This window comes from Oryctolagus cuniculus, chromosome 7, assembly GCF_051225735.1.
Source record: "Oryctolagus cuniculus isolate XC-2025 breed Fujian yellow rabbit chromosome 7, ASM5122573v1, whole genome shotgun sequence".
In the NCBI taxonomy this organism is placed as follows: domain Eukaryota; kingdom Metazoa; phylum Chordata; class Mammalia; order Lagomorpha; family Leporidae; genus Oryctolagus; species Oryctolagus cuniculus.
Window position 1 is genome coordinate 93245187 of NC_142873.1, and position 22769 is coordinate 93267955.

Below are 22769 nucleotides of genomic sequence, written 5' to 3' on the forward strand. Positions count from 1 at the left end.
ACGATGATGAAAATAATAGACACATGGATTATGGATCATTGTTAAGTCAGAATTATTGTTTGTCATAAATGAGTTTGGCTCTCTCTCCCAGTGTGGTGCTGTATTATGATGTAGTTCACAAGACTCTCCGCCAATTCAAACTGATAACATAACACATTTATTTTAAACTGTATCCTGGCATGCTGATTTGAAGACACTGCTACCTAAGACCATTTTGCTGATACTGACTAAAATTTCTCACCATTTTCCTTGCCATATTGTAAGCCACTTGCCATTTATTATTTTTCTTTGAAAGCGCTTTTATGTGCTCTCCTAACCATTTATTTTCTCTTTGCTTCCAAAAGTAAACCCCAAAACTCTATTCATAACCTCTTCTATTATAAATTATTTTTTAAAAGATTTATTTATTTTACTTGAAAGTCAGAGTTACACAGAGAGAGGAGAAACAGAGAGAGAGAGAGATGTCTTCCATCTGCTGGTTCACCCCCTAATTGGCTGCAATGGCCAGTGCTGCGCTGATCTGAAGCCAAGAGCCAGGAACTTCTCCCAGGTCTCCCATGCAGGTGCAGGGTCCCAAGGACTTGGGCCATCTTCTACTGTTTTCCCAGGCCATAGCAGAGAGCTGGATCAGAAGTGGAACAGCCGGGTCCCCAACTGGTGCCCATATGGAATGCCAGCGCTGCACCACAGCACTGGCCCCATTATAAATTATTGTATAAGTGTTTCTATGTCCATAAAATGCTTCCAGTCTCTTGAAGGCATATTTTCCATTAGTTGATGGCACATCTTCTAGTATACTTTTGGATTAATCAATGCCTGACGGTTTGGTACTTTGTTCATGAGTATATGGAAGATGAACTGAGTCATTACATGTAAAACAGAAAGTACTCTGTCAACAGATAGTCCAGATGTCCGAAAATTCAGTAAAATCCCTATACTCTATTTTTAAGTAATTTGGGAAAAATTTAAAACTTTGGTAAGCTGTCTTCAAAATACATTGAACAAGGAAGGTGACAATTACACACTTTTTCAAATTCTCCCCAAATTAGAACTATCCAGTCTTCCAATATTGCCAAACACCTGTTATATCAATAGAAAAATAAATTTTCTGAGAATAACATTCTATCAGGGAAATTATAAGTATGCTCTCCTAATGTTTTTTCTTTCAATTTCAAAATTTTAAAAACCTTTATGGAAAGGTTTATGACCTTGGAGAATAACTAAAAACATGGAACAGGATCAATATGAGTTTAATGACCTTGAAGGAACTACTTAACTTCTCTGTGTCAGGTGAGTCTTCATTCCTAAGAAGATGAAACTAAGAGTTTCATCCAAAGGATTGGAAAGATAGGCAAATGAATTAATATGTGTAAAGTGGTTTCTAAAATTTATTTCAGTTATTTTAAAAACAGGTGTGTGTGTGTGTGTGTGTGTGTGTGTGTGAATCTAGAGAGAGAGAGAGAGAGAGAGAGAGAAAGAGATATCTTGCAACCACTGGTTTACTCCCCAAATGTAGACAGCTAAGAATGAGCCAGGCTGAAGCACTCTGTATCTCCTCTCCTGTTTGGGTGGCCAGGGATCAAGTACATGAATTATCACTGACTGCCTCCCAGGGTATGCATTAGTAGGAAACTTGAATCAGGAGCAGAATTGAGAGTAGAATCCAGAAATTCTGGTATGGGATGTGGGCATCCCAAACAGTATCTTAATCGCTGTGCCAAACACCAGCTGAAGTGCTTTTTATGTTAAGTGTCTCATAAAAATATGCCATATAACATTTACTTTTATGAAGATTCTGATACTGTTTCTCTAATTCAGAAATAAATGATGCAGTTCCAGGAGCCATTCTAACATAACAAGTGTGAACACATAGAAAATCGTTGCTTGGTGTTTGTGGGAAATGGGTTCCAAGATCCCCAAATTAACCAAACATGTAGATGCCCAAGTCTCGTATTTAAAATGGCACAGTGTTGGGACAGGCACTATGGCACAGTAGGTTAAGCCTCCTCCTGCATTGCCAGCATCCTATAGAGGCACTGACTGAGTCCCAGATGCTTCACTTTTGACCCAGCATCCCCGCTAGTCACCTGGGAAAGCAGTGGAGGTTGGTCCTAGTGTTTCGGCTGCTGCACGCAAGTGGGAGTCACTAAAGAAGCTCCTGGTTCCTGACTTCAGATCAGCCCAGGTCTGGCTGCTGTGGCCATTTGTGGAGTGAACCAGCAGGTAGAAAACCTCTCTCTATATCTCTCCCTCTTTCTGTAACTCGTCTGTCAAATAAATAAATAAATATTTTAAAAAATAGCATAGTGTTTGCATGCAGCCTATGCACATCCTAAATTACTTGTAATGTCCGAAGCAATGCAACTGATATGTAAACATTCATTAGACTGTGTTGTCTAGGGAAAAGGATTTTTTTAAAAGTCAGCATGTGTTCCAGACACAATTTCTTGAATATTTTTGATCCAAGTTTGCTTGAATCTGCTGATATAGAAATTGTGGACATGGAGCACCAAGTGTATAATTTATGTATCTATATAAAATGAAGCTTTTTCAAAGATTGCCTATGGAGATTACACATAATGCACCACATATGTGTACTTTTTTTCTAATATAACAGTATCTCTAATATAACAGAATCTTCTTTTCTTCTTTTGCTCTCTACACTGGACAATCTGAGGACATATCTCAACTTTATGAAATAGGGGTCACCATTGGGAGAACCTTGATGGAGTATATCTGTGTAGATGGCCTCATCTAGCTGAGGGCAAAGTTCCGATGTCCACAACTGATTTCCCTTGGGAGGACTTACTGGATATGAAGTTTCACTGAAATTCACACCCAATAGCAAAGTGCAGGGAGGGTCACCATTAACCAAAATGCCTTCAATTCTTCAGGTGAGCTCTTTATAGAGACAGCTATATTTAACCTGGATGCTCCTTCCACATCCACCCGGGGTTCATATTAGTTGAAAATAGAAACCAGGGAGTTCTTGGATATAACTTAATAACTGAAGAAATTTCATACTTCTTTGTATTGTTTGCTTATATAGCCACAGCCAGGAAAGGACTGCTCATGGGAATCAAGACACAATTCCTGATCACCAAAACACATGTAAAGGTATGCCTATTCCAGCGAGGGAACGAAGAAAATGAATACGGGGTTGCTGCTCGGAAGTGAAATTTTGAGCAGGATTAAAATGAAAAGACTGCTTTCTCTTGCTTAATCATTTGGTAGAATTTTAAAAGTCTGTGTTTCCAAAACCAATAGTTTTACTTATTTAAACAAAAAAAATATATCTGGTAAAAGTTTTCTTATAGCTTGTTTATTTTTTTAAGATTTATTTTCTTTTTTTGAAAGGCAGAATGACAAGGAGAGAGAGACACACACAGAGAAGGAGATTTTTTGTCTGCTGGTTCACTTCCTAATTGGCCACATTAGCCAGGACTGAGGGTGCCACAACACCTGTCCATATAGCTAGTTTTTACAGGCTTTCTGTTGGGTTTTTGGCAAGTAGGAGATCTATTTATTGATCAAGTACACTTTGTGCTATGATGAGTAAATCACATATATATTCTTATTTAATGCTTATAAACTCTATTCTATTCTCTGACTTCACAGATGAGGAAACTGGAGGCCTATAAGTAATGTCAAATCTAAGTTATGCCAGTAGTGAAGCAGGAATTTAAACCTAATTCTGTTCTTCCCTAAAATGTATGCACTTGACCATACACTATAAGATGGTTTATCTGAGCTGAATATTTTGAGTGAGTTACGTTTGTTTGCTTATTTGCTTGCTTTCCAACTGGCTGTTTTGACAGGGTAGTCAGTGAAGATGGGTGTTTTTTCAACCTCTCTTTCAGGAACGTAGTTATTACATTTTCGTTTCTTAGGCTTCCATTTTGTTGGAGTACCATTTCTCTGTCTCGTCTTCTGGATTAGAGGATGCTGTTGCTTAATCAAAGACACTAATTGAATCCTAAGTACAAGAGAATTAAATGGCCAGAACCAGAGATACTAACTGCTGAACATAGCATCAGGATACCTAAAATGATACTTTCAAGAAATCCATGTTGGAACATTCCCTTCTTTGCTCTTACATGAAGTTAAGCCTATTGAGAAACTTTAGCAAAATAACCCAAAGTTTAGGAAGAGCCACTTCAATAGTAAGGTCCTGCCTCTTATAGAAGAAGGAGCACCTCCACCACGTCTACGTAAAACACACTGCTTTCACAGCTTGCCCTGGTAGGTTCCAAGATCTTATTCCCAGTAGCAGAGCCTAAGACATCTGGTACTCAGGGGCTAAGAGAAGCATGGTGTCCAGTTCTTTGTTACTGAGATTGGGAGAGGATCTTAAATGCTAAAAACAGTATTATTGGTTTGCAGAGCTATTGAGTTTAAACACTATTTTTTGAAATGATATTAATAAATGGTATTCTACAAGATCTAAAAACCTCTACACAATATTTGTAAAATCTGGAGCTAAAGGCCAAAACAACATTTCCCAACCATGAAGCTCATTCAAAACCCAAGAGTCATCAGTTTTCAAGTTTCTGGATGAATGGAAAGCATAATTACTTTGGAAATAAGAGAGAGAGACTATTTCATGACATTAAAATTAATCCTGACTTTAATTAATTAATTAAAATTAATCCTGTCTCTGAGTTTATGACAGCAGGGACTTCATAGCATAAATCATTCTACCTCTAGTATCTATTATTATATCTGAATGATGTAGATGCTTAAAATATATTGGGGAAGGATGCAGTGAAATAATAAATGAATAACTTGATAGTAGAAAATATCACAGGAGTCCAACATAGTATAGTATATTGTGTCAGAAACTGAGAAAAAAGATGAGTAGAACACATAATAAAATGGTTCGCCTGCTACTTTCCCTGATGGTGTGCAAACCCAAGTGAAGGTGATAGTGAAAGCTTTATTAGTTCTCCCTTATTTTGAAACTGTAGAATTGATTTGTCTCTGCCAGCTTGCGATTTTTTCTTTTGTCTTCCCCCTGTAGCTCACTCTCCCGTTTTTTTAATGTCGCACTGATTGCTGAGAATACCTAGAAATATTCTGAAGTTCTTCTTCCTTAACGATCTTGTATTAACTTAATCTACAGAAGTGAAATTGACACTTTGATGTCTTTGATAATTTTGAACAACCCTTGTCTCCACTGTTGACCAGTTTATATACACACACACACACACACACACACTATTTGTAGTACTCTTAGTATAAAGTTAATCATATGTTTATAAAATTAATTGAAAATAGATTCTAATATCAAGAATGGGAATAGGAGAGGGAGGAGGAAGAGGGATTCAGGGTGGGTATAGTGGGAAGAATCACTATGTTCCTAAAGTTGTACTTATGAAATGCATTAAGTTTGTATTCCTTAAATATCAGGTTTCTGGAAAGAAAAAAGACACATTAAAAAAGAGAAGAAAACTGAACATTATTAAGGTTATACTAAGGCAAAGAACATTAGTTACATTAAGCTATATCCCCTCAATATACACCTAAATTCTGTAATCAATAAGCCCAAGTCACCAATTGCCATTAAGTAGCTTTATTCTGAGGATGGGGAGGAGCTGTGAAATTGATGGGTTACATAATTCATCAGCTTCTACACATAAATACCACCGAACCCTACCTCAATAATTCATTATGTAAATTTATTGCTCATGTTCAGAAAAACGACATTCACTCAGAATAGCATAGTAAAACTCTATATAATTTTTCTTCATATAAATTATGTAGCTAAAACTAAAGGATATAGCAGAACATCCAACCTACAAATCATCAACCAAACTTAGTGACATGATTACACCAGTCTCCTCTCTATCAGTTAACCTATAAAGAAATACAAACTTTGAACTCAGAAGAACAAATAGCAAACCTAGAAAATGTGATTAACAGATTATGAAATCCTAACAATTCTAATGTTTTATTGAATAAAATGTATTATTATATTCAAAGAAGTTTTAAAATTAAAATTTCTTCAATGAAAAAAATTTATTTTGGGATTCAAAAATGCATAAGAAATAATTTCCTGACCCTAAGAGGTAATCAATTTGGGAATAAAATTAGCATGCAAATGGCATACACTTGGAGCATAACATACATTTTAGAAAGAAAGTATTAAATATTACAGAGTAAAATGAGGTAAAGCTTACATTTAGGTGATCAAATTATTACTTATTTCCAAATTATCATTAGATTTTGAATAGGTAGAGATAGAGAGCACAAGAGAAACTAATTTAATCCTGGTAGACATTTTGGATAAAGAAGCAGATAAATTTGTTATATAAAATAAATACTGTTTTCCACCATGATCACTATGCATCACACATAATTATTTAGAACTGTATAAAAGATTTAATGCACACAATAGCATCAAGAGGTTAAGGTATTGAAATATTTTTCTATTCTAATGACAGAAATGAGTTGGAACAGGCAGCTTTCCTCCATAAAACTTGCTCCAAAATACTGGAGCAGTCCTCTGACTTCTGATAAATGTAATGGGGGGATGGTATGTAATCTATAATCATTAACAGAATCCTGAATCATGATGGTTCTTTGATGCTTCTCTGATAGTCATAGAAGATGATGAGTTCATATTTCTGTATTTAAAATGTAAAATCTTGCACAGTATCCATGGTGATGTTAGAGAAAACCCTACCTTCAGTTTAGAATCACCTCCATACAGTTGAGTCTGGAATAAATAAGGCCACCACAGTAGAGGAAAATTGAGAGAGCAAGGCAAAGAACAAATCTTTTTCTTTATTTAGGAGAGAAAGAGACATCAGAGGAAGACAAGACACAGTTACTAATGTTTCTTAAGAGCCTGGGATACTGTCCAGCAGGAATTGTTGAACAGGTTGCTCTGCATTTGACTTCTCACCCATCCAATACTCACTGCAAAGATTTAGGTCTGGCACATGTAGAAGACTTTTGAAAATATTTGCAAATTAATATGGAAAGAAAAACTACATTCTCTGTATGCCTACAAGTTGTGTCATGGGTTTTACTAACTTTACTTGATTGACTACATGCACTTTTATTTTCTTTGCATTAGAAATGAGCTACCAGAGGCCAGCTAGAACTATGCCTGAAGCACTGGCATCCCATATGGACACAGGTTCAAGTCCCAGCTGCTCCACTTCCCATCCAGCTCTCTGTTAATAGACTGGGAAATCAGTGGAGAATGGCCCAAGGCCTGGACCCCTGCACCCATGTGGGAAACCCAGAAGAAACTCCTGGCTCTTTGCTTCATATTGGCATAGCTCCGACAGTTGCAGCCATTTGGGAAGTGGACTAGAGGATGGAAGACCTTTCTCTTTGTCTCTCCCTCTCTCTCTCTGTAACTCTGCCTCTCAAATAAATAATTTTTTTAAAAAACGATGTACCTTATATATAGAAAATATGGAAAAAACTAGTAGTCAGCTTCAAATTTGTGTAATTCCAAGTTTGTAAATTTTTAAAACTATGTATCAGAGACACCTGCCTTTTGTTAAAGGAATTGCTTTTAGAGCAGTTTTTATTATTATTATTGTGGCAGGATAGCTTTGTTTGAAGGCATGAGAAGGCTTTATTGAACAGAAACAACAAGCTGTCACTCTTTACAATTATGTTTATTCTATCATGAAACAAAGCTTACGTGGGGAACAAAACCAACATTGTTACTAGAATTTATGTTTCAACCGTTACATCAGTTAAACAAAATGAACCAAGTAGGTGGAAACATATGTGTTTGCTGAAGAGAGTTTTGAAAAACCACTGTGGTAAGTTTTCCTAGATAAATATCATCTGTCTATCAAAAGATAGAAAGCAATCAAGACTAAAATACACACACTTGTGTGGGCACACACACACACTTGTTTTGTCTTTGTGACTGTACAAAAAAATCATTCTTTTCCCCAAGACTTTTTTTTCTTTTTATTGTGTCTGAAGAATTTCCTTTTTCTCATTTGGGACTTCAAAATTTATTCCAGACAAAAAATCACCTGACTTGGACTCTGAGGAAGTTGATTTAAATACTCCCTTATGGGTTATCAGTGAGGTCAAGAAGCATGTTCATGGAGGTGTGTAAAGCGCTGTGTTCTGATAGATGCACTGACTGTTCTGCCCTCTAGCTTCTCACAAATATCCAGGACCAGAGGAGCAGGTCATGCAGTTTCAGAGGAAGGGGTGGGTAAGTGGTATTTCCTCTTTTGTAAGAGAAAAAGGAAATCCACGCACTTAGGGTGTTTGGGTTTGATCTCCATCCTTCTGATGTAGAGCTGTCATTTGTTTGTTAGAGAGGAAAGAAAGTTGTGCACTGACCCAAAGGAAAGCCTACCATCTGAATTATGACCCCACTTCCTCCCACTGGTAGCCACATAAAAGAAACTTCTGCATTAGTAAGTATTCCAGTGGACAGGGAAAATTTGAAGAGGAATGTGATATTACACTACAATACCAAAGACGGAGGAAGAGACAAAAAATAGATGGCACCTTATGCTCTGTTAAAAGTTATCACTCAGAGGAGAGGTTAAGGAAGGAATAATAATATAAAGTGCAGTATCATGAACATACTCATTTCTGAATTTTATTCCAGGCATTTATCCATTACACCATGTTTCAATCTTTTAAGTTTTCACAAACAATTTGATGCATTCAGAAATCAAGAGAGAGGAACTAAAATTTAAGATTTCCCTTTCCTAACAGTTATTTTGGTGTTAATGCCTCACAAAAGGTAGGACTATTACCCACTCAAGTTGGAATTGGTTTTGATAGAAATATATTTCATTCTGTTCTTTTCAATGGTATCAATCCATTATAATGTAAAGATAAGGTTAATAATGTATGATTGTGCAAAACAAATAGGCAAAGGACATTATATAATTTATTTTTAAGTAAAACTCTTGTTTTCTATAGTATGGCCTCTGTCTATATGAACTAACCTATCTATTCATGCTTCATAGTGAAAATCAATAGCCTATGAAAGCACAGTTATGTTATGTAATATGTTTGCAACAGATATGACATTCCATGTGATTGAATGTGGTGAGCTTTGCTGTTTCCTTCAAGCTTGGTTGATATGGTAGATTAAATGCTACAAAAGAAGATATTTTTCAGAAAGCATTTAGTACTCCAGCCTCATTGTTTAAATCTTGTATAATTTTATATTTCAGTTTAAAAACACTATGTTAGCATTTTAGGCCTTTAAAACAATATGCAACACTATTATTGTGACAATAGGAGAAAAAATTAAGTGCATATTGTCACTGCTTGGAGATATTAATTTTATGCAATTTAAATGAACACACATTTTGTATTTTTTCTGATCATATGTTTCACTATTATGTAATTTACATTGTAGATGATATGAAAATATTATCCTAGCTATACATGGACTAGGAAATCTCACTTGAGGCACATACAAATTTTTAGTGTATTTCAATTATGGAATTTCACCAATTTTACAATTCTACAAACACTGAATATCTGAACAATTTCTTAAGATTACCTGTAGTTTTGAAGGTTATCATTTTAGTCTTATAATATTTTTATTTTAATTTAAAGAACTAGTTTATATGAAGAAAGTACTAATAACAACATAATTTTAAGAATATTTCCTTACAAATGATAGTTCTATCTGAAAAAAATCACATAAACTGTCTAAATAACCCAATCAGTTTTACTTAATAAATGACGTTGGTGCTAACAAAGGGATGAGTAGTTTTTCTAAGAGTAGAGGAAATGTTTTTATCATACATAGTGACTTGTCCATTGTCTCATGAGTTGCTCATCCGTGCAGGACACCTGGTTAGTCAGGTTTAGATATACCATCTGTGATCGCTGTGCAGAAAAAAGCTAATTGGCCTATGCAGAGACCAAACCCCTGACCTTAGCCTCATTATGTACAGATCCAAATCAACTGTGCATACCAGCCAAAGACGTGCATGAGTGTCATAAAGTGTCCCGAATTTCCTGACATGGAAACCTTCCCAAACAAGTCACAACAGAGCTTCGGGAGCCCAAGCTGATGACTCATCCAGAGGCAGCCATGCACATCTTGGCTTCCTGAGGAAGGAACCAGAGCAGCAGGCCAGTCAACCATTGGAAGCTGATAAGGTCTAAGGCAGCACCTTCTCCATGACTCCTTTCAGTCCGCTCTGATCCTTTCTCTGAGGCACACATCTATACAAAAATTATGTAATTCTTCCAGGAATGGAGCCAAGAGCCAGATGCTTTCTGAAGAATTAGCCCTCAGGCTACTATTGTTGATGTTGCTACTAAACCTGAGATTTATTTTCTTAAAAATAAAGTTATTTTCTTGTTAAGGATATTACATTTAACTAAACACCTCTCTGGCATCAGTGATATCAGGATTTAATCTCCACTTCTAGATTTCATCCTTACATAACATCACTTGAACACATGTAAAAATGTTCACTGTTTCATATTCTATAAATCAGGTAGCAAAGTATGGTGAGGGTGTTCAGTATTTAATGAACATGTCCCATCATTTCCATTATCATAGCTGTTGGGTTCTTCCCAAATGGAGGTTGTTTCTCATCCTTGATTATGTGATTAAAGAGAAATATTTCATATTATTCCGTATTTAAGAGATACTGACAATCTACATTTATAATATTTACATACAATGAAAACACCTGAAAAGAATTTGTAGCAGTGAATTTCTAGTTTATGAGGCCTATCATTATATTCACTCTGAATCATGACTTATGAAGTGTCTTTGATAAGAAGAATCATGATCAAAATAGATTTATCATCATTATAAAATATGCATGTTAGTTTACAGGCCTTGATACTAAAACTTTATTTTTCATTACTTGTATTCCTAGATGAAGTGAGGTTCAAACTTTCTGAAAATTGATTAGATGCCACCAGAAAATAGCTATATTTCATTTCCAGATATGTGAATAAATGGACCTAATCTAAATAATATAGAGTCCATTTTAGTAACTGTTATTTTAAGCTATGAAGGAGTATAGGCAAGAAAAAAAGGAAGCAGAGAAGAGAATAGGGAAGGAAGGAAAAAATGAGACAAGAAATTGCTTGTGGATCTTCTGCATTCTTTTTAAAGTAGGATTACATATGCTATTTAAGTTCCTCTTAAAGTACAAAATTCAAAAAAGAATAGGATAGTCATAATCTAAAACAACTTTTGTTAAAGTTACTGTGATATGAAAATACAGTCAGTAGACATTGAATGAATATTTGTTAAGAAATTCAGGTAAAATTGCTATTATTCTCTGTCACTTTCGCTCTTTCTTTCTCTTCATTCTTCCCTCTCTCATTCACCAAGGAACAAGGAAAGCATGAGTCCATAAAAAATGAGAAGGAAAGTAACTGTTATTTGAAAAGATTTTTGAAGTCATTTTCCTCCTGGTGTTGGGAGAACTTGTTATGTGAACTCCAAAAACCTGTAAAAATATTCGATATTGTACAATTGAAAACATTATGGACATCTTGAAAAAAGTGAAATACAATGTGATTTCAATCACCAAAAGTTAAACATAAAGATTTATAATAACATAACTTATAAACATATAATTCTAGACATATATAGGAGTAGGTATAAAATACTGTAATTAAAATGTCCATTAAAACACATATGGACTTAAGAGTCTCACTGAAATTCCACTATTAACTTTTAAAGGGTCTTAAAGCTGCCAGTTCAGCTGTTTAAATAATAGGAAGACTTGTAATAGGAACATATTAGGTCATTGTATTACAAAAGCCTACATTTTACACCTCTCTAATGTTAGTGTTTCTGGAATATTCCTTACCTAGTTTATTAAGAGCCCTTGCCTGGGTGTTATTTCAGCTACAGAAAGATTTCTAGGACACATGTAGATGGAGTTGGTTGGGTAGGCAGCATCAATGAAAGTATCCTTAATATCCTTTGTCTGATTAGCATGAAGTGTGCTTATGAAGGCACTGCTAGACATAGAAGTATTATAAATCTCATTTGGTTTAGGGGTTGTACTCTTACTTAGGTACTTTCTCTGTGACAATGCTTTACAGATGTAAAATAAGATGTAAAATACTGAAATCCAATTTTAATCCTCCTATTCCATATATCTGTGTGTTCCCTCAACACAATGTTTTTGTTTTTAAATAAAGGATCATAAATAAATGGAGAACAAAGTCTCACCTCTTTAACTCTTCCTAAAATACAGACCATTCCAGACACTTTTACAAGAGTTTTCCTGGAATATTTGCAAGAATTGACTCTCTTCTAACGCTGCTGGTCCTGGATTACATGGGAGAAAGATCACTGAGCCAGAAGTCATGAGGCCTACGCTTCTGCCATTGATGATTCTTCTCCATCAGCTGTTCCATCACAGCATCTCTTTAAACCTCACTATTGCAATTAATGGAAGAAAATAGAGACCAACATTCAGACATGGAAAGGCTTGAGAAAATTGTCTCTCTGTTTCAAAATGCTATTGAAATATCAGTTATTAGAGTCTCACAAATGTTCCTAAAAGACAACCTTCAATTTTTCACATCATTAACTTTGTAAAATGTAAATGAGAGTCACTTGAGATGTGTTTCTATAACAAGGTCACTATCACTTTTCCACTTGTTCTCACGTGGAGAAAAATGGATTGAGATAAAGATTTAAAAAAAATAATAAGATTGAAATTTTCCAAGCCCCTGAAGAGTGCTTTGAATGAAAAGGTCAGATATCATCAGGCCCCAGTCTCCTAGCCTCCCGACCTTAGCTTCAGGATTCTTTGCCTGTGGCAGGTGCATCTTATGTAAGTGTTGCTTTGCATCCTGTTGGCTTCCACTTCCTAGAACACCAGTGGAAGATGGCCAAGTACTTGGAACCCAGTCACCTACAAATGACTTCTGGATAAAGTTCCAGGTTCTTGGCTTTGGTTCTGTCATTCGGGGAGTGAATCAGTAAATGGAAGATCTGTCTGCCTCTCTGTATTTCCTCCCCTCTGTAACTGTGCCACTCATAAAATGAATAAATAATTTTTAAAAATTCTCTGTGCCCTGCATTTTTTTGACAGGTAGAGTGGACAGTGAGAGAGAGAGAGACAGAGAGAAAGGTCTTCCTTTGCCGTTGGTTCACCCTCTAATGGCCGCTGCGGCTGGCGCACTGCAGCTGGCGCACCACACTGATCCGATGGCAGGAGCCAGGTGCTTATCCTGGTCTCCCATGGGGTGCAGGGCCCAAGCACTTGGGCCATCCTCCACTGCACTCCCTGGCCACAGCAGAGAGCTGGCCTGGAAGAGGGGCAACCGGGACAGAATCCAGCACTCCGACCGGGACTAGAACCCTGTGTGCTGGCGCCGCAAGGCGGAGGATTAGCCTAGTGAGCCAGGGCGCCGGCCTGTGCCCTGCATTTTGATAGTTCTAAAAGTAACTCATTGAATTAAGAGAGAGGTATATCTGTTTCTGCAGGGTCTGAATCACTGGACTCGTGAATTAATTTGCTTCTCCAATAAATACCACTTTGAGGGTTGGTATGGTCTTGAGAAATCCTGCCATTTCTTTTGCCACCCCATATCAGTTGATTGGCTTTCTGTGCTTTGGGGTAGCAGGTAGAGTTTCAGGGTTTATTTTCTATCACAATCATATATTATCTCTGTTTTCATAAGCAGATATTCAGTACATGTTTTATCACACAAGCATGACACTACTAATACCAGTTTTTTCAATTGTTCACTATCGTTTCTCAGAAAAATCGATAGCGCAAGAGTTTTTTCTTATTATTTTCACCACTTTATTTTGTTTCATATCACATTATTAGTACTGTGATGATTAATTTTAGGTGTCAACTTGACTTGATTAAGATATACCTAGAAGGGGCCGGCACCGTGGCACAGCGGGTTAAAGCCCTGGCCTGAAGTGCCGGTTCAGGGTTCATATGGGCCTTGGTTCTAGTCCTGGCTGCTCTTCTTCCAATCCAGCTCTCCGTTTTTGCCTGGGAAAGCAGTGCGCTTTTAGAAGATGGCTCAAGTCCTTGGGCCCCTGCATCCACGTGGCAGACCCGGAGGAAGCTCCAGGCTTCTAGCTTCGGATTGGCGCAGCTCTGACCATTGAGGCCATCTGGAAAGTGAACCTGTCTCTACCTCTCTATTTAACTCTGTCTTTCCAATAAATATCTTTTTTTAAAAAAGTTATACATAGAATGGTAGTACAGCATTATATCTATTGTGTCTATGAAGGTATTTCTTTTCTTTTTTTTAAAAAAGAATTTATTTATCTGTTTATTTGAAAGAGTTACAGAGAGCTAGAGGCAAAGAACGAAAGAGCACTAGAGAGGTCTTCCATCCACTGATTCACTCCCCAAATGGCTGCAGCAGCAGGAGCTGGGCTGATCCAAAGTCAGGAGCCAGGTGCTTCTTCCACGTCTCCCACGTGGGTTCATGGGTCCAAGAACTTTGGTCATTCTTCACTGTTTCCCAGACATAGCAAGAAGCTGGATTGGAAGTAGAGCAGCCAGGACTTGAACCGGTGTCCATTTGGGATGCTGACACTGCAGGCAATGTCTTTACCTGCTTTGCCGCAGTACCAGCCTCTATGAGGGTGTTTCTAGAGAAGTGGAAGAGATGGACTGAGCAGAGCAAGGTCCCTTTAAATATAAGGAGGAACAACCCAATTGGCTATGGGCAAAAACATAACAAAAAGACAGATAAGAGTCTAATAACTCTGGCTCTCTCTCCTGGACTGCAACACAGTTCTGCTCCTTCACTTTGGATTTGGAAGCCTTTACATTTCAGTACTTAATCCAGTGGACCTTCGGTCCTGAGGCTTTTGACCTTGGAATTAGAATTACATCACTGACTTCTCTGGTCCTCAGACCTTTGTAATTGGACTGAGCCGTGCCACCAGCTTCCCTGGTTCTCCACTTTGCAGAGAGCCTGTCACATAACCTCTCAGGGTCCATGATCATATGAGCCAATAATCCTAAAATTACCCCTCATTTCAACATCTATATATCAAAAGATAGACAGATAACAGATAGATTGATCAATCAATTGGTCAATCCTCTTGGTTATATCTCTGGAGAACACTAAGTACCAACTAGGCAATTTTTTATGCGCATAAAAAAACCATTAAACTCGAATTGTCCACAATAGCCTTCCTATCATTCCACAAAATCCTCATGAGAATTTTTATCTATACAATGACCGTCTCCCTTATTATCTGTTCAGTCACCTAGAGAATCACTCTGTACTGCCTCCTTCTCTCCCCTCACTCATCCATTGTTAACAGGTTCTGTGGATTCTGTTTCTTAATGGTTTCTTCCTCCTGTTTGAATTTTACTCACAAATTCCAGTCTATCTTGAAATATTTTCAGAACTCATCTTCTTTGTCTCCAATGTGCCCTGTTTCTCCAATGTGCTTTTTTAGTTTTGTTTTGTTTTGCTTTTTTTCTAAAACAGGTGATAAAGTTAATTTTTCCACTGAATGCCCTTTAAGGCACTATTTGTCTGTGAAAGATGGTCTACTGTCACAACCCCCACATTCACTGACTTGTAGCTGTGCTACACAATCTTCAATTCCCTACAACTGTCTAACATTTCCATGTTGCAGTTTTTTTTCCTGCTTAGATTACTTGGCTTACTTTAGGAGCATCATTCATGCCCATCAATCTTTAAGATCTCCTGTCAGTTCCTCCAAGAAGGAATTTTTCCTACTTATTCTGGTCCCCTACTATATTCTCCAGGGTCTCATGCTTTTATGCTACCACATAATCAAATACAAAATGTTCACATTGTATTTATTGTTTATTAGTATTGAAAAAGGAAAGATCAGATACAGTTACAACAATTCCAAAATATAAATTGGTTGGGAAGAATCAAAGTTTCCATTATTTGCATTCCTGTTTTGTATTCAATATTTCATTCCTGTTCCAATTTCAGTTTGAAAGAAAATCCAGGCACTCCAATAGTCAACTGAGAGTTCTGATTTTGTTTCACTTTCATAATGAAACATTTGTAATGAAACCTTTGCAATGGAAAAATATAGCCTACAGGAACTGTAAAATCAGCTTCCCAAGACTACTATTTTTTAAGCTTTAAATTGTTGATGTTTGAAATAAAAGATCTGAAAGTTTTAGAAATTATTTTGGTCACACCTTACTTTTTTTAACTGCCCACACAATAGACCAATTTAACTAGTGATTTTTTTTTTTTTCTGTTACAGGAACCTCAAAGGAATCTCCACAGGAGTGAGCTGTCGTTTGTGAGAGACGCCAAACCTGCCACCTTGTTCTTTCATAGAATCATGTGGTGATTTCAATGAATTGGTATCCTTTTCTTTTTTATATTACTCTCTCATGTTAGAAACTGAAAGGGAGATGGAAATACAGATAGGCTTTGATACAACATTTTTTATTTATTCTCTATATTTCATGGTTTATAAGTGCTATTAATACATTCATACCTTAATTCACAGATAGTATTTATTTTTATGAATATGACACAATTATGGCAAATGTTAAAAATTACTGTTATTAAAAAGTACATATCATATCCTTTAATGTACCATGTCCAACTAACTCAGATACAGTTGCACAAATATAAAGATAAATGATGTGTTATGCATTGGTAATAAGGAGAAATTGAAATATATTAATACTATTAATTATATTAATTCATAATATTAATGTCTTAGAAAATAAACCATGGTACAGACATAAAAATGACAATGGTGTCTAAATTTTGCTTATTTTTTCAAAAAATCTTTTCATTTCTCTGATTTTTTGTAATGTTTTTGTTTCAATTTTGTTTATTCTATAATTTAAATCATTTCTTTTTCTTACTAGTTTTGCATTTAGTTTGATGTTTTTTTATGTCCTTGAGATGCATTGATTGCTTATTTATTTAGTGCCTTTCAAATTTCTTGATGTAGGCAAAATTACTATAAACTTTCCTCTTAACACTGCTTTTGCTGTATCCTATAAGTGTTGATATGTTGTATTATATCGCCATCTTTATTCATTTTCAGATATTTTTTATTTCTCTTTTGATTTCTTCCAGGGCCCACTGTTCATTCAGGAGCATGTTGTTCAGTACCATGTATTGGCATATGTTTTAGAGATTCTTGAGTTGTTGATTTCCAGCTTCATTCCATTATAGTCAGTGAAGACGCATGGGGTGATTTCAATTTTTTTTTTTAATTTGCTGTGTCTTCCTTTATATTCTAGAATTTGATCTAAAATAAAATTCCATGCACTGGTAAGAAGAATATATGTTCTGCATTTGTAGGTTGAAAAATTCTGTAAGTATCTATTTGGTATATTTGGTCTATAATATTGATTAACTCTGTTGTTTCATTGCTGATTTTCTGTCTGGTTGATCTGTCCATTGCTGAAAGTGGAGTATTGAAGTCCGCCTTTATTATTTAATTACAGTCTATGTATCCCATTAGATCCATTAACATTTCTTCAAAATAACCAAGTGATCTGTAATTAGGTGCATGTACATTTATAGTAGTTACATCTTCTTGCTGAAATGATCCCTTAATCATTACATAATGCCCTTCTTTGTCTCTTTTAACAGTTTTGTGTCAAAGTCTATTTTGTCAAGATGGCTACAACGGCTTCTTTTTTGTTTAGTTTTTTGTAGGCAGGGAATATATTTTCCCATGCTTTCACTTTCAATCTACATGTATCTTTTTTGATGAGATGTGTTTTTTGTAGACAGCATATAGATGGATTTTATTTTTAACCCATTCAGCCAGTCTGTATCTTAAGTGAAAATTTGAGGCCATTTACATTCAAGGTGACTATTAATAATTAACAACTTGGATCTGCCATTTTTCCATAAATATTCCTATTGTTTACTTTAGATTTCCTTTGTAATTTTACTGTGAGATTTTCTGCCTTCACCTTCCTTCATAGTAATGACCATGTTTCTGTGTTTCTGTGTGTAGCACATCCTTAAGCATCTTTTGTAAAGCTGGACGAGTGCTGACAAATTCTTTCAATTTGTGTTTATTCTGGCAGGTTTTTATTTCACCTTCATTCATAAATGAGAGCTTTGCAGGGTAGAGTATTCTGAGTTGACAGTTTTTAGCTCTGAAAGCTTGGAATATATCTCACCATTCTCTCCTAGCCTGTATGGTTTCTGATGAGAAGCCAGCTGTGAGTCTAATTGGAGGTCTTCTGAAAGTAATCTTGCACTTCTCTTGTGCACATTTTTTTTGACAGGCACAGTGGACAGTGAGAGAGAGAGAGAGACAGAGAGAAGGGTCTTCCTTTGCCGTTGGTTCACTCCAATGGCCGCCGCGGCTGGCGCGCTGCGGCCGGTGCACCGCGCTGATCCGATGGCACGAGCCAGGTACTTCTTCTGGTCTCCCATGGGGTGCAGGGCCCAAGCACTTGGGCCATCCTCCACTGCACTCCCGGGCCATAGAAGAGAGATGGCCTGAATGAGGGGTAACAGGGACAGAATCCGGCGCCCCGGCCAGGACTAGAACCCAGTGTGCCGGCGCCGCAAGGCGGAGGATTAGCCTATTGAGCCACAGCACCGGCCTTGTGCACATTTTAGAATCTTTTTATTTTCTGTGGAAAGTTTGACTACAATGCGCCGTGGTGAAGATCTTTTCTCGTCATGTCTGTCTGGAGTTCTGTGTGCTTCCTTTACTTGGATATCCCTTTCTTTCTCCAAATTATCAAAGTATTCTTTTATTACTTCACTAAAAAGTCTTCTAAACTATTCTCTCTTTCCATGCCTTCAGGAACTCCTAAGACCAGTTATATGGAGTCATTTGATAGTAACAGAAAAATCTCTGACAGTGTTTTTTAGTTTTCTAATTTCTTCCTTCTCCTTCTACATCTCTCTCTCTCTCTCTTTCTTTCTTTCTCTTACTCTTCTTCTTCTTCCTCTTCCTCTTTTTCTTCTTCTTCTTCTTTCTCTTCTTCTTTTTTTCAGTCTGACTGTAAAATCCAGAGATTTGTCTTCTAACTCAGATATTCTTTCTTCTGTCTCATCAAGCCTGTTCTTCAGGGTTTTCACTGTATTTTTTATTTGTTCTATTGAATTCTTCATTTCCAATATTTTGTTGTGATTTATTTTTAAAATCTCAATTTCATGGGAAAATTTTCATTCATGTCACATATGAATTTCTTTAGTTCATGAATTTACTTCTGATTACTTCTAAGTAATCATATGATCAATTTTTTGAATTCTGTTTCTGACATTTCATCAATCTCTTCATCTTCACATTCTAGTATTGAAGTGTTGTATTCTTTTGGGGCATCATGTTGTCTTCCTTATTCTTGTTTCTTGATTAATGCATTTATTATTAGGCATTTGTGGTGATACTTGTTTGTCCCCCCCCCCCCCCCCCGTGATGGCATTTATCTTTGGACCTGCCTCTGTGGCTTAGTGAAGTGTCTGCTCTTTCAGTGAATACCCAGAGGTGTGTGCTGGATGTGGTCAGGGAGTTCTGTTCAGTGCTCCAGGGTGACACCCAGTTGGGTTTGGTAAATCTCCTTTTTTTTTTTTTTAAGAGGAAGTTTGTTCTGATCTATTGGTATATTCTCCTGCTCATCTCCTCTCCTTAAAGGATACCAATGCCTGGGCATAGCCCCAGTGGGTACAATTTTCATCCTCGCTGCCACAAGAACCACACAAAAGATCAGTGCAGTCTTCGGTGTGAATAAAGATCCTGCAACAATGACCCTCACCAAGGAATCATGGAGCCCCAAACATATGGAGCCACCCACAGTCACTGGCCAAAGTCCTAGCCACACCCTGTGCCCTCCCACCCAGCCACAGTGTTTGCACAGTCCTGACACACAAGGGTACCTCAGTCATGAGCACTCAGCCCCCTGCCAATTCTCCCAGCCACACTCAGGCATCTCCTCTAGGCTGGTTGCTAGGGAAGGGGACACAAGCTGGCCCAGCTTTTACTTAATGTCCAAAATGGCACCACCCTCTCTTGGCTAGTTATAGGACACTGGTGCTGGATGGTTGAAAAGAGAGAAATGTGCCTCTTTTTGGTTCCCTCTAGGTTGGCAGATACATTGCCCTCCACATACACCAGGGCTCAAGCTGGGCCCATGCCAGGCTCTTCCTGCAGCTTTATCGCCAGTGGCTTGGGCTGCTGGAGTCTGGTCTCACCTCACTCCAAAGCTGGTGCTGAGGCTCTTGGCTGCTGGGGTCCCCAGCTGTGTGTGTCCACACCCTCCACATAGGTCCACAGTGTCCCCTCAATTTGTGTGGAGTTTCCTAAGCTGTATTCTCAGTAATCCTTCCCTGCCATTGCATTCTCTCCAGTTTTTTTCAATGCTCTTCCCCTAAACTAGAGCAGTTAGCTCCCTTCCTAGTCTGCCACCTTGATGAATCCTAATTTATAGTATTTTTGCAAATCCTTTGTAAGTGTAAATTCACAGCAAAATAAACTAATGTTTTAAGTGTTCTTCTGTTTATTTGAAAGCAGAGTGACATAGAGAGAAGGAAAGACAGATTCAGTGAGAGCAAGAAAAAGAGACAGAGAGATATCAACCATCTGATAGTTTACTCCCCAAATACTTGCAAGAGCTGGGCCTGGGCCAGGCAGAAGTCGAGAGCCTGGAACTCATTCTGTGTCCCCAACATGTGTGGCATTGGCCCAAATACTGGAGCCATCTTCTGCTGGCATCCCAAGCCCATTCCTGGAGCTTTGGATCAGAAGTAGAGTAGTAAGGACTCAAACCAGTGCTCCAATATGGGACACTGGCATTACAGGCAGCAGTTTAACCTACATGTGCCATGCCACAACACCAGCCCCAATGGGTTAATTTTTTTTAAAAATAAGGGTGGCCTACATTTTTACTATTAGAATCAATGACATGAAACATTAAAGTTCTTTTCATCCTTAATAATACTCCCTTACCCAAAAAGTCACTTTCATCTCATTTTTAACTGCACACTATCTTTTGTCTTCTGTACCATGTTGTTTGCTCAGGTTCTCAGTCCCATTTGGATAATTGCAGTGGCCATTACAATAGCTCCCAATTTCTATGCTCAAAAACAACAGCTAATATAACTGTGATCTAGCTAGAAAGAACTCATCTCATCACTTGTCATCAACTTAACTCTTGGATCACATTGTTGTACTCAATTGCAAAATGGAATAATGGCAGCTTAATTATTTACTTTGCAGAGTGGCAGGAAAACAATGTCTGAATTTAAACTAATCATCAAAATAAATAGCTTTTAATTCCATTCTCTACTAACTTTTTGAAGACCCTTTTATTAAACATAGTGAAGTCTAAGCAGTTGTATTTTCTTTTAAAGTGTTATTTATTTACTTGAAAGGCAGAGTTACAGAAAGTGAGAGAGAGAGAGAGAGATCTTTTATCTGCTAGTTCACTCTCAAAACTGGTCTGGTCCGCAGCCAAGAACTTCTTCCAGGTCTCCCATGTGGTACGGAGGGGCCTATGCACATCAGACATCTTTCACTGCTTTTTCCAGGCACATTAGCAAGGTTCTAGATCAGAAATGGAGCAGCCAAGACTTCAATCATCACCTATGTTGGATGCCAGCACCATAGGTGGCAGCTCTACCTGCTATACCACCACACTGGCCCCTAAGTACTTGTATTTTTAAAATGATCGGACATCATTGCTTGCTAGATGCAAAGAAGCGACAATAATTGCTTCCAGATGATTATTTTACACATGTGTTTTAGGTTCACATATTTCCTGTGATCTGGTTACTTAAAAGTGCCCTGTAGGGGTGATACTGAAATCCAAAGCACCTGGACATCCCTGAAGCCAAGACCAGTTTTGGGGTTTGCAATGGCTTCTAGTTTCCGCTTGTTCAGTTTTAGGTGTGAATACAGACGTGTAACGTGAAAGCTGTTCATTTGAACTGTGTCACCTTCAGTAACTTCTTAATGTCACATAGTGCTTAGAACTGCCTACAAATTAACCTCAAGTAAAATAAGTCACCCTTACATGATTGAATTGCCTTCCCGGATACAAGTAGTAGCATTCATTGACGAATGCACATGCGAATACATGAGACGAACTAAAATAATAAATGTACTTAAAATTTTGCAAATTCTATTGTGAGAAACAATAGCATATGGTTCTACAATTATTCAAATTATAATTTTTATAATTTTCTTCTATTAAAGTGTTATTTAAGAGAATGAGCACAAATATTAGCATGGGTTAGAGGCTTTTAAAATAAGTAATGTTTCTGCAAAGGTTTTTGCTTTAGAAAGTACTGATTCAGCAACCTGCTCACATCTCTGACTCTTTCTTTTTATAGCCTTCATTTAGAAGAAATCACCCCAAATTCCTTAATAGCGATGAGAAAGCTTAAGCTTTTGATTTTGAACCAAGCATCTTTTTTGTTTAAATATTTGTGAAGCTTAAAAACAACAGGAAGCATTGTATTTTTAGCAGAATTTACTAATTTACAATAAAATTATCACCAATATAACCCACACATCAGCGGAGGAAAGGGTCGAAGGTTAATGAATAATTTGGAATTACCGGCAGAACCTCAACATCACCCTGGTTTTCGTATTACTTGGTTATTTCTTGCTGAACTCACTTAACTGGTGTAGTCCACATTTCCACAGACCTTCTACTCACTGAAGAAAATCTGTACTGAGACCCTAAGCCTAAACAAATTGCCAAAGGATAAGACTAGAGATGACTGAGGATCTCTGCATATTTAAATATTCAAGACCCAAACCTGATAAATACAGAGAGTAAGGCAGATATTTAAGCAAAAAGAAAGGTTCCTGTTTGCACCCCAGGTAGTTTGCCAATTGGCTC

At 37.2% G+C, this 22769-nt stretch overlaps 1 long non-coding RNA gene across 17 annotated transcripts in view; it reads left to right on the plus strand.

The window, feature by feature from the left end:
* LOC103350144 (uncharacterized) overlaps nucleotides 1–22769 on the plus strand; it is a 95030-nt gene that overhangs the window by 62690 nt on the left and 9571 nt on the right. For 6 of the 17 annotated variants that reach the window (XR_016237247.1, XR_001794514.4, XR_016237252.1 and 3 more), the window contains 2 exons: nucleotides 3050–3117; nucleotides 7082–7407. This is a non-coding gene — a long non-coding RNA (uncharacterized LOC103350144). Of the gene's footprint in view, nucleotides 1–3049; nucleotides 3118–7081; nucleotides 7408–16189; nucleotides 16692–22769 lie in introns of those variants that run through there. The other 11 variants (XR_016237248.1, XR_016237249.1, XR_016237255.1 and 8 more) reach the window with 4 other exon arrangements.